The following is a 16,043-nucleotide window of genomic DNA, read 5'->3' on the forward strand; positions in this document are numbered from 1 at the left end:
AAAAGGATGTATTTAAATACTCTTTTGAGTCACACCACAAATGTCTTCACGTTTTAGATTTTGGAGGCTTTTGGGTTGGTATTTTAGGATTTGGTGCAATAGTTGATGCTCCTTGTTAGTGTTACTGGGCAGTTTGCAACAAAATCAGGATTTGGGATTTTCCTTCTCTTCCCTCCACAACCTTTTCATGACCAACAACGTGATGCTGTGATTCTGTAGAACTGTCTGTTTGAAAATAGGCCTTTCAGGATGGATCAACCAAATCTTGTCTCTAAGAGCTTTTGATTTGATTTTAGTTTTTTTCTTCAGGGGCATATGTGCTTTGGTAAAGTGGTTACTGCTGCCACAACATTCATTTCTGCAGAGCTGGCCTTTACATTTGGGAGAGGATGTAATCTGCAGCTTTTATTTGTTGTGTGCACTGAACTCCCATGGTGATTGAATTTAAATAGTTGCACAGCTTCTTCATATTGTGACAAGTGAAAGAACAGGCTTTACGGACTTCTCATGTAAATGGAGGTGCATTTTTAGCTGGGTCTTCTAAGTACATTTTTCTTACTGTTTCTTGAGAGTAAGCATTTAGCAAAGTGTTAAGCAATGGCTTACAAATCATGCTGCTGTGGACTCTGTGCAGGGATGCTTTCAAACTGCGGTTATTGGTGTTAGGTGAGGGTTTTGCACAATGCTTTATTTTTAGAAGTTGATTTCTTGTTAGGCTTTTCATCCATAGGAAGCAGGAATAGTCTGTACGGGCTGACTTTGCAGATGGATTTGATGGTGAATAATGTGTAATTTAATGGAGAGGATTACGGGATGCTAACTACGTGTATGGATTTTTTAAAGATCTCTAAAGGGATGCAAGGGGTCTGGGTAACTGATTTGGCACAAAGCTCTGCTGGTTTGCTGGCAAATGAAAGAATTATAGTTAATTGTATAGACAATTTACTCCAAGCCTTAGCTTAGAAGAGTAGTTAAACATGCCCATGCATTGCTGAATGGGGACATTAATCCATACTCTACACAGTCCAGTATATTTGTAATTAATTCTGAAAGAAGCAGTTGTTACATGCAAATCAAATCCATTTCTGTGTCATTTATGTTCATCAGACTTATTCTGTTCTGAATTTTGCAACTGAATTAAGAGGCTGTGGTGACCTGAGGAATCACAACTTTGCTGTGGTTGTAGACTTGCTGGAGAAAGGCAGGGGTTTTCTGGTTTATGAGATACACGTGCAGTGCACAAGACTGGCTATTGAAAGCCATCTTAGAAGATATTTCCTGTGATGCAAAAGATAACTAGTGCTCCGCTAGAAATTAGTGATTCACCTGCACTTCTAGGAATGCCAAGCTACTTTATTTCTTGTGTTGAACCAAGGAGAGTTAAATGTACTACACATTGTAGTGAGTGGTTGTCACAACTGGTGGAGTTAGTCTGTCTTACTGCGAAATGATTTCTCCCATGACTCTGAAGTTCCTGCTGCTGTGTGTGCGTGCCACCTCAACCATTTGTAAGTAATATAATGCATTTATCATAAATGTCACATGAATAATAAAAGAGTTAATGGGCAACTAGCATCCTAATTAGTCCCATTTATAACACTTGCAGCAAGCATCAGGCTTTAGGGAAGTGAGAAACCAGTTTGGCAGAGGGCAAAATGCAAGGGAGAGCAGATGTTTTGCTCTTGCTTGAGGGAATTTGGTGGTTTGGGGGCACGGAGATACAGGGAATCTCACTGTGGAAAGGCAGGTTTGACAGGAAGATAGATCCTTTCTTTTGGAAGGACTGATCAGGAGGATAGCTGAAGAGAAAGCATCATTTTTTATGTGTTATTATGGCCTGGATCTTCTGAAGGGGGTGAGACTTCACTATCAGCTGCTGAGCGGACTAAAGTAGTTGAATGTTGAAGATGACACGTGTTGAGCAGAACAAATAAAAGATCAGTACAGAGAAGGAAGAAAAGTTGTCTTGCTTGAGCAGGTAAACAGAGTAGATGTGAGCTGGAACAGGGTTGGCATGGTATCATTTGTCTGAGTTTTTATCAAGCTTGCACTGATTTGTCCAACCCCTACAATTAATTTTCACATGAGATTTGAAAGATTAAACTTGCCCCTGCAAATGGCATTCACAGACTGTTCATTGACATTTCTGACAATACATGTTTTTATTCCTTGCTTCAAACCCAGTCATATTTTTTGTGGTAAGAATTCCAGTGTGTATCATGGCTTTTCTGGATAGAACACAGGAAAACTGTATGGAAAAGCGCGTGAGTAGTTTTAGAGGTGAAACAGAGACGCTGTCATTGAATGTGGTGTTTCATAAGCAATTCAGTGGTTGCTAATTCCTGTGATTTTCTTCACTTGGATAAACAATGAGAAATGGAATACAATTATAACTTGGTTGTTATATCTCGGGAGATTGTATAGCTCTACCGTAGGTGCTATTTTTCACTGGTTTAGTTGATGTTTACTTGAATCTTGGTATTTGCCCAATTACAAAGGCAGATAAAAGTAAAGCAACACATTAGGGCAAGTGCTACCCAACCTGAAACTCTCAGTTTCCAGTAGAAGGGGATCTTGAAATCTACAACTCTCACTAATGTAACACCAGTTCTGAAGCCATTGGAGGTGGTTGGTAATTTGTCAGAGTGACTGGATGTCTATAGTACAACTTTTGAGTTGGAAACTGCTTAATCAGAACAAATCGAACCATGCACTGATTTGATTTGTTACTTGAGGTATTTGCAAGAAAGAAATGTAGGAGCTCTGACTAAATCTCTTGTTTATGAAGCCTCTTTATGTGCCTAACCCACTGTCACCTTTGTTTAGATGTAGTAGTTGAACTAATAGAAGCATAAATAGAGGAACCACTAACTACTGCTGTTCAGGAGTGCTGCCTTAAAACAGGATGTAAGGTATTCACTAAGTTGGGGTTGTGTTTTTCTATTGAGATTTCCTTTGATGACCTAATCCAGTATAACCATCTTCGGACAAAGAGATCCATTAAAGTGGAACAGGTTTTTTAACTCAGAATAGTCTTTGGTTTGGTTCAGTATAGTAGGATATAGACTTATAAATTATAACCCGGTGGATTATTAACTTATTATTGTTATACTCATGAGTGTTTTGTATGATGTGGTGCATGGGGAGTTTTTGTCTGCCACAGGGCATATCTCATAGCAAACAATAATGTTATAATATCAGTACTTAGAGAGTGAAACAAATTCTGCAGTATTTTACCAGAATAAAGCATTTTGCTCTAAATGAGGCATTGCAGTTTGCATTATTGCGCCATAAAATCGCTTATTTTTCCAGATAAATGGAAATGTTACTGTTTTCAGAACAGCAGAGCTGCTTATTTACATGTCAGCTGGAATGTAAGCTAGATAAAACCGGTGTATTACCCACTTATAAAAAAACCAAGGCACAATTCAAGGTTTGATTTGAGGCTCAAACCCAGAGGTAGTAACAGAAGAAACCTCATCATTTCGGTGCAGAACAGTTCAGTTGGTGCTTGTGCTAGAACATGCAAAGTGGTCTGCAGAATAGCTGCCTGTATTTCTTTATCCTCCAAAGCTTGTAGAATTTCCAGCAAACATGCCTTTATGTAGTGATAGGTGGAAAATAGACATCACTTTATTACAGCATTGTTTTATCATTGTCCTCTGGCTGTAGGTGGGGAAGTAGCAATAAGCATTTAGGGAGACATCTAGAATAACTGGAACGGGGATTTTGAAACACACATGCGCACAGAGGTAACTTCAGATACATATTTAGCAATAGGTTACATTTTTATAGTTTTATTCCAGTAAATAACTTTCTACAAACTTTAAAACTGATTTACAAAGCAAGTTCTTAACTTTATTGCTGTAACTTCGACTATAGTCATTAGGAGTATTTTTAGCAAGCACAGCAATGTTACTTCTTACATTTGTATTCGATGGCTGGATGAATTAGTGGCTTTACAAAGCCATCTGTTACTGGTTTAAATCCTTTTAAGAAAAGAGAAAACTTCCCATCCTCAATTTTCATTAATTACCCTGAAACTGGGTTTTCTCCTATGTCTACTGTGAGGTTCTCTAGCTTCTACCACCACGTATAAATCTAAATCGTGTTTCTTTCAGGCAGCTACACAGGACCAGGATATTTTTTCTCTCTTGCAAATAAACTGAGGCTTTGTTAGTGTCTTTGTACTAGCATGGATTATCACATTTGGTGCCAATTTGGCTCCTGCCCATGCATTGAGCTTCCCCTTTTGCGTGTCCAGCAGAACGGCTGGGCTCAGTGCAGCACGCTCTGAGCTGAGCTGTTCCTAGACAGCATGGAGTTTAGGCTTTGGCTCAACTGAACCAGCAATACCCTTGCCTGTTTTAATGATGAGAGATTCACCAAAACTGCCACAGTACTGCAGTGTTTCAGCACGTGTATATATTTACTACGTACTGAAAGTTTGTGTGTGTATGTAAGTATGTGGTTACTGGAAGGGTAGTAAGGCTCCCACTGGCCTGCAAGTCTGAAGTACAGCAGCTCTTGCACGCCTACACTGGGCACTAGTATTTTTCAATCTAATAGACACCTAGTTTGATTCAACCAGCCATTAGAGGAAAAAATTATTTCTGTTTGCCATTTGGTCATGATCCTGTTGGTGGCATCTATAAATGATGCCTGGTGAGCCCAAGCATACCCCTGACTTCTTAAAATGACAGTTGTCAAAGCCCAAAGGAAAATTTCTTCCTGTTTTGGTTTTTAAGCTCTTCTGCTTAGGTGTAGCTATAGATGTATTAGAGAAATGGAGCTTCTGGTGGGACAGTCTTCTTCTGGGAGTGGGACACTCTGATGTATCTGCACAGTTTCTGACCAAAGGGATTAAGTTTTCACTTGATGGAGAAGTATTTTGCTTTCTTTCCACTTAAACTCAGTGAGGGTTTGGGTATGGGTTTGTTTTTTTCTTCTTAATTTCTGTTTTTAGTGGATGATGGCAGCTGAATGAAATTATTGTGCCTTCAAACTGCTTTGGATCTGCACAAAAGCACTGTAGGAAAATGACAACTATTTTGGATTGTTCTTTTTATCTGCTTAAACGCAAGCTCCGAGCTGTAGGATGTCATGGGATTCCAAATGTGCTCTGTGTGATCATAAAAAAGATGGACCAATCTTGTTTAGTTCTAAAAATACATTAATAAGACTGTTACCTCTCGGCATAGATGGAAATGGCTAGACAAAAAAGAACTTGGTTCTTCCAAGAGCTCGGTTATTCTCACCTAAGCAAATAATACGCTTTAAAATTAGACTGAAAAGCAGACAAAAATGAAATCACTTTGCTGTTGTCAAACACAAAACCAGGCTGTGAGCAAAATGGAAAGTGTTTGCCTTTAGTCTTGATTCAATGTGAGGTGTACACAGGGCTTGTATTCCCAAGGTGCAGGAGAAAATGGTTATTTATCTGATTTCCCAGAACTGTAACAAGGACCTGTTTGATACTGAGCACTGATTTACATGCTCCTTTGAGAGGAGGATAGGGAAGGGATTTGATGGTGATGACAGCAGCAGTCAGAGTTAGCTCTGTGTCCATGCAGTTCTCCATTATGTTTTATGGCATTCTGACCTAAGTGCCATGGTGGTTTTGCAAGCATTTCTGTGCTGAGGGATCCTGCCTAAGCTCACAGGACTGTGTGTGGAGTGTGGAGCTGTCCAAAGGGACCTGTTTGACTTCTCGTGAATATGAAAACCAATATTTCCTACTACATAAATACGTATTTATACATATAAATGACATCCTACTACAAAATCCTCTAAAACCCAGCAAATTTGCTTAAAGATAAGCTGCTTATTATAAACAGTTCTTGGCCACCTAGAAGCCATCCAGTGGCACCCAGCCATCTTGGCTATCCAGTGTTTCATGTAGAGCCATGGATAGTCTTCACTCTTGCAGAAGTCTGTCTGTCATCTGTTCAAATGGTACAAGATAATACAACTGCTCCTTTTCTAGCTGTTGGGCATTGAGATTGGGTATTAAGACTGATAACACCATATAAGTAAATGCTGGTTTTAAGGTATAGTTTGAAGATTTCCAGAAGACATTATATTAAAATTAATTTCTCTGAAGCCTGTTAGCTTTTTTTAGTTTCTTGATACTATGGAAACCTGCTTGCTGGAATGGAGCTATGTGAAAAGCTGTACTTGTGCCTGGTATTTTGGGGGAGAAAACACAGTTTCTTTGAATTGTGGGATGTTGCTACAAACCTGCAAAATTACAGGTGAAGGGAAACAGAAGAGTTGTTAGAAATGGTGCAGAGTTAACTGCCAGATTCCTGTTGTGGAGTGCTGCAGCAGAACTAATCTAATACCTGGAATTCTTCTTTTTCCTCTTTTTGGGGAGGTGTAAGCAACTTACAAGCAGGAGCAATACTATAATATGGAGTTGCATGTGTGTGTACATAGGTTTTTAATGTCTTTATCACCAGTTTTCTTTTTATCATTCTGAGACAGTCAGTTTGTGTGATGCTGAAAAGCTGAACTCACCTTCTGGTTGTGCTTTATGAACCACAGGCCTACCCACACGTTAAAAGGAAAGTTGCTTGACAGCTGGTGATCACCTTCCCCTCCCTTCATACCCCTTCCTCCTCCACACCCAAACTTTCTTGGGTTTTGAATAAATACCTTAATTCATGGTCAGACACTATGCAAACACATCTTTGGTATCATCTCCAAATGTGAAAAGGCAAATGAAAGCTTTACAACTGGACATGTATTCCATTCGTTTAGTTCTCTTGGTAGGTTTTAACCCATAGTGTGCAATGGGATTCCTAAAATGGTTTATGTGTTTCAGGGGTGTTAGATAAATCACTTCATGGGGTTTACAGGACAGCCTCCCCACTGCTTTGTATGGGTACTGGGACTGCAGAAGCACTCCTGGTGTAGGGAAATTTGGAACTTCTGAATCTTCAGCTCTAGCTGAAGCTCTGCATTTCTTGAATTCTTCTTTCTTCTGCATTCAGTTTCTAGTATGTGTCCCCTATAGGAGAGTGGCTGTGGGTTCAGATTTGATCTGATTACTGAATAAAGCAGGAGAAGGCTTCCTTCCCTAATCCTTTTTCTTATCCTGCTATGACTGTAGATGCAAGGGAAAATCAGACTTCTAACTTACCCCTAATTTGGGTCCTTACACGATTGCACGATTAGGGTATGCACAAACAGTACAAGGGTCTCTAACAGAAAATAGAGGTGATCATAAACAGGGCACACAAGGCAACATGGTTTGACAAATGATCTAGTGAAAAGATTGCTGAATTTAATAGATGGAACATTCAGTGTTGGAGGTATCACAGTAAACAGGTGCTCATCCCACTCAGATGCTGCTGTGTTCCTTCAAAGTTACTGTTCAGCTTATGCAGGAGACCAGGGAGGGAGAAGGTGATGACAGAAGGTGGCTTTCCAAGGAATCCCTGCCTTGTTTTGTTCTGCTGCACTCGAAGCAATTCCTATGACTTGCAACTGTGGGACTCAGCAAATTTATCTAAAAAAGGAAATTGAAGTATACTTTAAATCAATCAGATTAGAAATAACATTTTACATCCTATTGTAAGACTGATACGAATCTATTCAGAGAGTCTTGTATGTAACCATAGAGAATAATAAAGCTTTATCTCTACTACTTCATTTTTGCTTCATATATTCTGGCAGTCATTTAGGGAGCTGGATTTCTGCTTCTCCTCAGCTTTTGGTACAAAGTTTTCACTTGTTAAAAACCCCAGCGTTATTTCTCCATGGTGAGAGTTTTTGCCTGTGAGTTTTCAATAGAGGAACTCCTGGATAGACTTCCTAGCAAGTGGCAACTCTTGTGGGGTGCTGCATGGATGGATTTAAAGGTCTTTGAAGGCTTTGCTGACCACAGCACTGAAAGTTGTCCAAGCAAATACATCAAATGGCTAACAGAGTTTTCCAAGAATGAGTAAATATATGGGTGATAGGATAAAAGAGGGAGCTAAACGTGTCTTTATTTGCTGCTAAAGAGAAAATTTAGAAGCATGTAAGTACATAAAGAAGTCATCATGGAAGAGTTTATTTACAACCTGGAGCAAAAAAGGGTTGATTCTGGGCAAATATAATGGTTGTTTAGGTACTTACTGGAACAAAAAAGAGAGTTAAGAGAGAATCATGAAAACCCTGGGCAGAGTAAGTCCATGGAGAGATAAGCTTCGCCATGAAATACCCATGATTTATGAGTTTAATAGTTGCTAAAGAACTGCCATGAAAGATGGCACAAAAGCCTTTTTATAAGGACTGCTTGGACTTGCACTGATTCCATATAACAAAATGCTGTAACCTTGCGTGTATCTGATGCCAGCCCACATGCCACAGCCCACATAGGTGAGGAAATGTGAAGCTCATGCTTTGTACTCTCAAAAGCCAGACCGCAAGGCAGGAACCAAAGTCTTGCACTAACTGTGTTGTATTTTCTGTTGAAGAAATATAAGCTGTATAATCAAAGAATCCTTTTTTTAATTCACAATATAAATCTCTCTAGTATTACTGCAGTTCTGTCTTTTAGAAGTGTTCTTCGAACAATTGCTGTTGTTTTTAATGCACTCAACCTCTGCCTTGGCTTTTCACCACTGGGTAGGTTTATGTGAGGCTACAGTCATTGTTGGCAGGCTTGGAGGTTGTTCACAGTGCATTTGATATGTTTATTTACACGGAGGGTTATTGTGACTCACTTTAACAGCTATATTGAAGAGAGGACTGGTTTTGAATGTCCATCAGAACAGTTATTGTAAGCCTTTCTGAAAGTTTCTGGTCTGTTTTTTGTATCTAAATATGCCTTATTGACTGTGCCTATTAACGGAGCTGGCTTTGACAAAACCCATACAGATTGCAAATTGATTTTAAGATGTGTTTTGACTGTGAGTAGCTATTTGGTTCCCGTAATTCCCTGTGTAATTTTAGAATCCGTTTGAGATAATTCAATAGAAAATCAAGCATCCACCTAAGAAATTGGTTGCTACTCAGATGTGGGAATGATGTAGGCACCTATTTTCCAAGGATCACAGACAAGGATTATTCATCCCCAGGTCTCATTTGTCTGTTATTTTTCTTCTGTTTCTTGTCCCTATCCCATGCAAACCTCTTCAGAAGTGCTGTTCAGTTCTTTAGGCCTTTTGCTTCTGTCTTACAGTGTGGGACCACCTCTGGGTGCTTGAAGTTGTCCCGTTGGGTCTCCCAAAGGTGAACTGCTGTGATCTGTTGCACTTGCACAGCGTATGTATTGAGGTGGTTTTCTCTACATAGGTCTTCCTCATCTGTAATAGTGTTAGAACCTCAGTACTGAAACAACACTTCTCTTTGGTACCTCTCCTATGAAGACAGGCTAAGAGACTTTGATTTGTTGAGCCTGGAGAAGAGAACATTCTGGGGAGACCTTAGACCAGCTCCCAGTGACTAAGGGGGCCAAGAAGAAAGCTGGAGGGGGGCTTTTTACAAGAGCCTGTAGTGACAGGACAACAGGAAATGGCCTTAAGCTTTCAGGGGAGATTTTGACTAGATGTTAGGAAGAAGTTCTCTACTTTGAGGGTGCTGAGGCACTGGCACAGAGTGCCCAGAGAAGCTGGTGTTCAAGGCCAGGTTGGACGGGGTTGGAACACCCTGCTGTAGTGGAAGGTGTCCCTGCCCACGGCAGGGGAATAGAACTGGATGAGATTTAAGGTCCCTTCCAACACAAACCATTCCATGATTCTATGATTTTAGAGTTCTGTGCAATAGAGTTCCAGCTTTCTGTGTTAATTGCCTTATCCGAGTGCCTGTGTTTGGTTTACTGGAAGCGGAAATATTGGATTCAAAGCTTTGCCGTGATGGGTAAACACTCTGATGGGTACATGTGGGGCTGGATCCTCTATGAACTGTTCAAATGAGCCTCATCTCATACCTTAAATCTTGTAATTTAGGCACTTACTTTTATTTCCTTCTTCAAGGGGGATTGAAATGAAAACTAGAGTACTTTCCTATAGATTAGAATGCATTAATGTTAATGGTGACTGTCACTTCAGTAGAAAGGCTGTTTGGATAGATATTTCCATCTCTGTTCATGTAGTTGATACATTCATGTGTTCAGCAGTGGAAAACAGGAAGGCTTTGGAACATAAAGAACATGAACTGGTACAATATGTTACACTGCTGTAAAACTCATCAAGGATACCTTTTGCAAACAAGAATGTTGTTGGCTTTCTGTCATGACAGAGGAATTTTTAATGGGTGAAATGCTTCCTTCATAACCCATCTCTGATTGCCTGCGTACTATTTAAACATCAGCTTGCCTCTCTGTTTATGAAGAAATATTTGATATTTTAAGTGGGTTTATCTACTGTGTTTTGCTGCTTTTCCTGTACAAATGAATGTCATTAATCCAATGTAATGGTTTTTCTGGGTTTTTTTTTTCTAAAGACCTTTTGTTGCAGTGAGGTGGAACAGTTGTTGAATTTTGATTTTGTTTACTGATGATCTTAGATGCAAAACTGATGCTGCTGGGAGCAATTATCCACCAGAGAGTTTTCAACACAGTAACTCACAATAAACACCCGATCGGTGACATGATGACAGCTTTTGGTGGCTGCATGAGCCCATCCTAAATATTGACTTTCAAATGGGTGTTACTGTGCAAATCCACGGTTTAGAAAATGCTGTTTATTCAGAGGAGAGAGGTCTATAGAGCTGGAAAAGGGAATATACTAGAATTAAAGTGAACCCACTTGCAGGGTTGCCACTTCTGAAGCTTAGTCAGCAGAACAGAATCAGAGTGTGGCTTTTGCTCGCTTTCTCACAGTAAAAGGTATTATATACAGGAGTTTAAACTGTTGGAGGAGCCAGCCTGCGTTTAACCAGCTGATGAATAAGCAGGTGAAGGAAATTTGTGCTGTGATTCAATCAGCATGATGTGTATTCACACATGGCTCTGCTTTAGAAAATGGTGATTGGAAAAGAGAGAGTAAACTTCAGTCCGTAGCAGTCACTTCCTAAGTTAATATAGTCTTACCTCAGAAAGGTGTAACTGCAGTTAAACTGCACAGGGTAACTGAGGTTTAGGTTGTTTAAACCTTTGCTAATGCAGGGTAGGGTTTGGGGTTGATTTCTTTTATTATTTATTATTTTTTCACTAAAATACGGAGCTGAGTTGCAGCTCCGTCAGTTTGCTCCATCGCTGTATTGCTTAGGTTACTCTAAAGTACAGCGATTGAGTTAACGTGTAGGAGCAGCTTTGTTTAAAATGTCTGGCCTATCACGGAATCAACCAGGCTGGAAAAAACCTCTTAAGATCATCCAGTCCAACCGTTCCCCAGCACTGCCAAGGCCACCACTGACCCATGGCACTGAGGCCTCGTCTCCACGGTGTGTGAACACTTGCAGGGACGGTGCCTGCAGCCCTGCCCTGGGCAGCCTGTTCCAATGCCTGAGCACCCTCTGGGGCAGGAATTGTTCCTCAGCTCCATCTAAACCTGCCCTGGTGCAGCTTGAGGCCGGTTCCTCTTGTCCCATCCCTTGTTCCTTGGGAGCAGAGCCCAGCCCCTCCTGGCTCCATCCTCCTGTCAGGCACTTGTAAGGAGCGATCAGGTCCCCCCGAGCCCTCTCCAGACTGAACCCCCCAGGTCCCTCAGCCGTTCCCGATGTTGTGGTTTAAACACAGTCAGCCATAAATCACGCAGTCGCTCTCTCCCCCGCTTCTTGCCCTCCCCCTGCTCCTGGAGGGATAGGGAGGAGAATCAAAAAATGTAACTCCCATGGGCTGAGATAAGAACAGCCCAGTAACTAAGGTATAACACAGATCACTGCTGCTACCACCAATGATAATAATGATAAGGGAAATAACAAGGGAAAAGAATAAAGCACCTCACCACCCACCGACCGGTAACTCACCCCCCCAGCCTGACTGAGCACCAACCAGTACCTCATCCAACCCGGCAGTGATCTAGCCCTTCTGGGTAACTCTCAATTACATCCTGGGCATGACGTGCTGTGGTATGGAATACCTCTTTGGTCAGTTTGGGTCAGGTGTCCTGTCTCTGCTTCCTCCCGGCTTCCCCTCCTCCCTGGCAGAGCATGAGACTCACAGAGTCCTTGGTCAGACTAAACATTACTGAGCAGTAACTAAAAACATCAGCGTTATCAGCGCTGTTCCCAGGCTGAAAGTCAAAAACACAGTGCTGCACCAGCTACTAAGAAGGAGAAAAAATGACTGCTGCTGCTGAACCCAGGACACCCGATCACACTTGTTCTCCAGGCCCTGCACCAGCTCCGTTGCCGTTCTCTGGCCCCACTCTAGCACCTTAATGTCTCTTTTGTAGTGAGGATCCCAGAACTGAAGAATACAGCCAGAATATTCATTCCAAATTGATGAATACAGTTTGGATTTTACGCACTTCTCCGGTAACTGGGGTGGGACTATTTTTCACACTTTTGGAAAGCACTGAGTTTTTAAAGAGGCATGTTTGGGTGCCATGAATCACCTTCTGCTCATTCCCAGGGCCGCCAGCTTTTAAACTTCTAATTCTTGCATCTTTGTGTTCATAATTTTGTCATTATTTTAAAGTCCCCATAGTTTTTCTGTCATTACCTTATGAAAATGATACTCATTTTGAAAGAAAACCTCTAATTTTCATCTTCAAATATACTGGTTATAGATCTAAGGAAAAAATGCATAGGTATCTGGGTCTCTACATTTTATTTCAATCTCATAACTGTCTTTTCTTAAATCCTGGGTTTGTTGGGCCCTGGCAATAGGGAGCACTTGATATAGTACTTAACCTAATGCTGAACCGTGTTTCTATTTTGAGCTGACACTGAGCAATGGCTCAGTCTTATGCTTTATTTCTTTCAGACACACTTTTGAGTCTGTTACTGTTAGTGGCTAGCTCTCATATTGGCTGCTTTGGCAGCTGTGGGGCATTTCTGTCCTTAAAAGGTCTTGATGGAAAACATCAGTGGTGTCTTGGGGTTTTTTTTTTGTGTAAGGTTTGGGTTTTCCTTCTATATTTAAATTTGGTCATTTTTTGTACATATGGAACAATTTCTTGCCCCCTTTTGACTCTGATTTCTTGTCCATAGGGTTCTGACCAGGGAATCACTGCCTGCCATAAAACACGCCATGTTAGCACAGCGGCTTCTTTTATTGTTCTGTAATATCATCGTAGGAAGAAGTGTGTCTTTTGAATTATAATTTTAATTAGTTTTGATTCACTTTGATGATTGTTCTCTCCTGTGCGTGCAGAGAACTGCCTTGCAATGAAGTGTGCTCCAAGAACTGCCCCATTACAGTTACAGACATGAAAGTATTACCTGTCAGGCCCTGATGCTGCTCGTTGCAAACAGTGAGATGCTTCGAAGGTTTTTCTTATGTTCTGCGTGCTGCTGTAAAGCTTGAAAGAACCAACTTCAAACCCCAACTTGCTTTGTAGTTACGTAGTTCCTTCCTGTCTGGGCTTTGGTATCCAAAAGATAAAATGGGATGTTTAGTCTGCACCACCTGCAGAGTTGGGTGTTTGCTCTATGGGTGGCAACATGGTCTAGTGTGAAATGTCCCTGCCCATGGCAGGGGGTTAGAACTGGATGATCCTGAGGTCAATTCCAACCTAAACCGTTCTATGACTCTATGAGGAATTTGAATACATCAGGAGGGGCAGCTAAAACCTAAGGTAGGCTCAATAAACCTATTACCAGTGGATCCTCCTGCTCCCTGTAAGCCCCTTCTGTTTGAAGCACAAGAAGGGTTTGATTTTATTAGATGCCTTCAATATACATAATCTGTATTAATGAGGTTTTATAAGATGCAGTAATGTCTTACTGCCTTCTACTCATCTTCCATAAATTAAACTTCAAGTGTTGTACTCTGATTTTGAGTGGGATCCACCAAGGGATGAACTACTGTCAGAAAGGCAAGGACCAAAAATAGCTTAAAATGTAACCTCAGGATACTTCTCTCTTTGTCAGTCTTTTTGCTAAAGAGAAAAAAAAAAAGTATCAGGAAAAAACCCCTACAAACTTCTAAATGTAATCCCCAAAATTGAAAGAAGTGGAGAGAGAACAAGAAAATTGGGGAATGCTGCTTACAATTTTATGTTTTCAGTGTACTGAGACATTTGGATCCGATGGTTTAACGGGCTGTGATTTATTTTGTGATGCAGAATAAAGTTTTGAGGTATCAGTCTGAGGATTAAGTTTCTGTTTGCAAATTAGCAGCTTGACTGAATGGTTCTGTTTGGTTTTTAGGGTGTTAGGGGTGGATGAAGAAGGAAGGGTATGCTTAGATCTAGAACTAATTTAAAATGCAGGATTTACTAAAGGTAGGTAATGTAGAAAATGCATGCTCACTTGTTTCAAGAATGAATAAATGCTAAAGAAAGGCTGCTCAGGACTCGAAGAAGTTTTTGGAAGGTGTGTTTTGAACCAAACTTCATTACTAAGAGCTACCAAGTCAAAATAAACCAGGTAATTTATCTTCAAAACAGAAAACTGTGGCTTCATAGACAGGATTTCTCTCTTAAGGATTCCAGAGTGCAGCTGGGCTTCAAGTGAGGGCCTCTTGTGCCATATTAGGGACAAAAATGCTCTGAAGACACTTCAGGCAAGCGCAGAAGTTGGGCTGGATAAATCCAGTCCATGTGTTTCTGCATGAATACTTATAGGAAGCCAGTGGCAGTGCATGTTTTGGAAAATTAACCATTGGAACATTGTCAGATTTATGGCTGTATATCAAGGCTCTGAATCACTTAAGGATTATCAACAGTAAAATATGTCATAAGGCTTGTAACATGCTGTTTATATGTGGAAAAGAGCATAAACCCGGCACTTCCTAATTTTTATTATCTAAATTCCTCATTTTCAAAGGATTTCTCATAAAGATAAAAACATTGATTGTCTGTAGAATCCATACTCGCATCCTCCCATGTCTTGTCATCTTGCTGCTAATGCCAGCTTGTACCATCTGATTCTTCTATCAGCTACTATAGATAACCCTGTAGTTCAGAGATATCCAACTTGTGTACCTTAGTGTGTTGTCAAAATTAGGGTGCAGAACCCAAATTCAGAGAGCTAGTAGTAAAATATGAGTCCAACTATGCAGTTCAACTGCCTGTGAGAAGGGCTCTCACATTCCTTGGGTGGTCGAGGTTCCCAGAGACGTGCAGTCCAGATAGATCCCTTTTCTCTCAGCATTACTAGTGGTAGCACGAGCTGGATGTATCTGCTTCAGCTACCATATGTATCCATCTCTTCAGGCTGTTCATGTTTTATGGCAGGATGCCGGAATGTTTCTGAGTAATGCCAAGTGGTGGGGAATAATAATAATAATACTAACATTAACCCCTTAGTATCTTACCCAGCCGTGAGGAGGATTTTGTGGAGCAGAACATGCTTTGGAGCCTCTTCTGCTCACCCCTTCTCCTCCTCTGTGCCCCTCAAAATGTGGAGATGGGTGTGTTAGGAAGCCTAAATAGAGAGGTGGATATGGATGAACTTTCTAAGGAGGTGATAGTATAAAAAAGGAAGATGCTATGATTCTCCTTCTACATATTTTTCCATCAGTTTGAAAAGATAATGTGTGATTCTTTCTTTTCCCTGTTCTATTTCACTGCCAAGGTCAAATATGAATGGCAACCACTGTGTTAATGCTGACAGCCTTTCTCCATTCTTGTCTCTCTTCTAGAAGTGAAAGATTTGCAGTAGCAATATAACAGAGTACTGCAGGCTTTTCCTTGCATGAACCAGCCTACCTTCTCCATGGAGTGATTTCCAAATCATCAGAGATCACTACTCCTGTACTGAGAGCTGGTGGCTAGGGATAGTTGAGTTATAGTAGTGTTATTAAAATATTGACAGCATGTCACTGCCTTAAGGATAAGACAAGTGTGTTTTAATAAAGGCAGGAGAATGAAAGGATATCAGGAATAAACAGGGAAACGAACACAGATGAAAAAATTCCAGGGAAAAAAATAACCAGGAAGACCACAAACAAATTGATTTTACTCACAGTACTAATATGCTGATCAGCTCTATCATATTAG

At 40.7% G+C, this 16,043-nt stretch overlaps 1 protein-coding gene across 2 annotated transcripts in view; it reads left to right on the plus strand.

Moving 5' to 3' along the window:
• Nucleotides 1–16,043, plus strand: part of SHANK2 (SH3 and multiple ankyrin repeat domains 2) — a 366,357-nt gene that overhangs the window by 222,763 nt on the left and 127,551 nt on the right. The gene's annotated exons all lie outside the window — the stretch shown is intronic.

This window comes from Lathamus discolor, chromosome 6, assembly GCF_037157495.1.
Source record: "Lathamus discolor isolate bLatDis1 chromosome 6, bLatDis1.hap1, whole genome shotgun sequence".
Classification (NCBI taxonomy): Eukaryota; Metazoa; Chordata; class Aves; order Psittaciformes; family Psittacidae; genus Lathamus; species Lathamus discolor.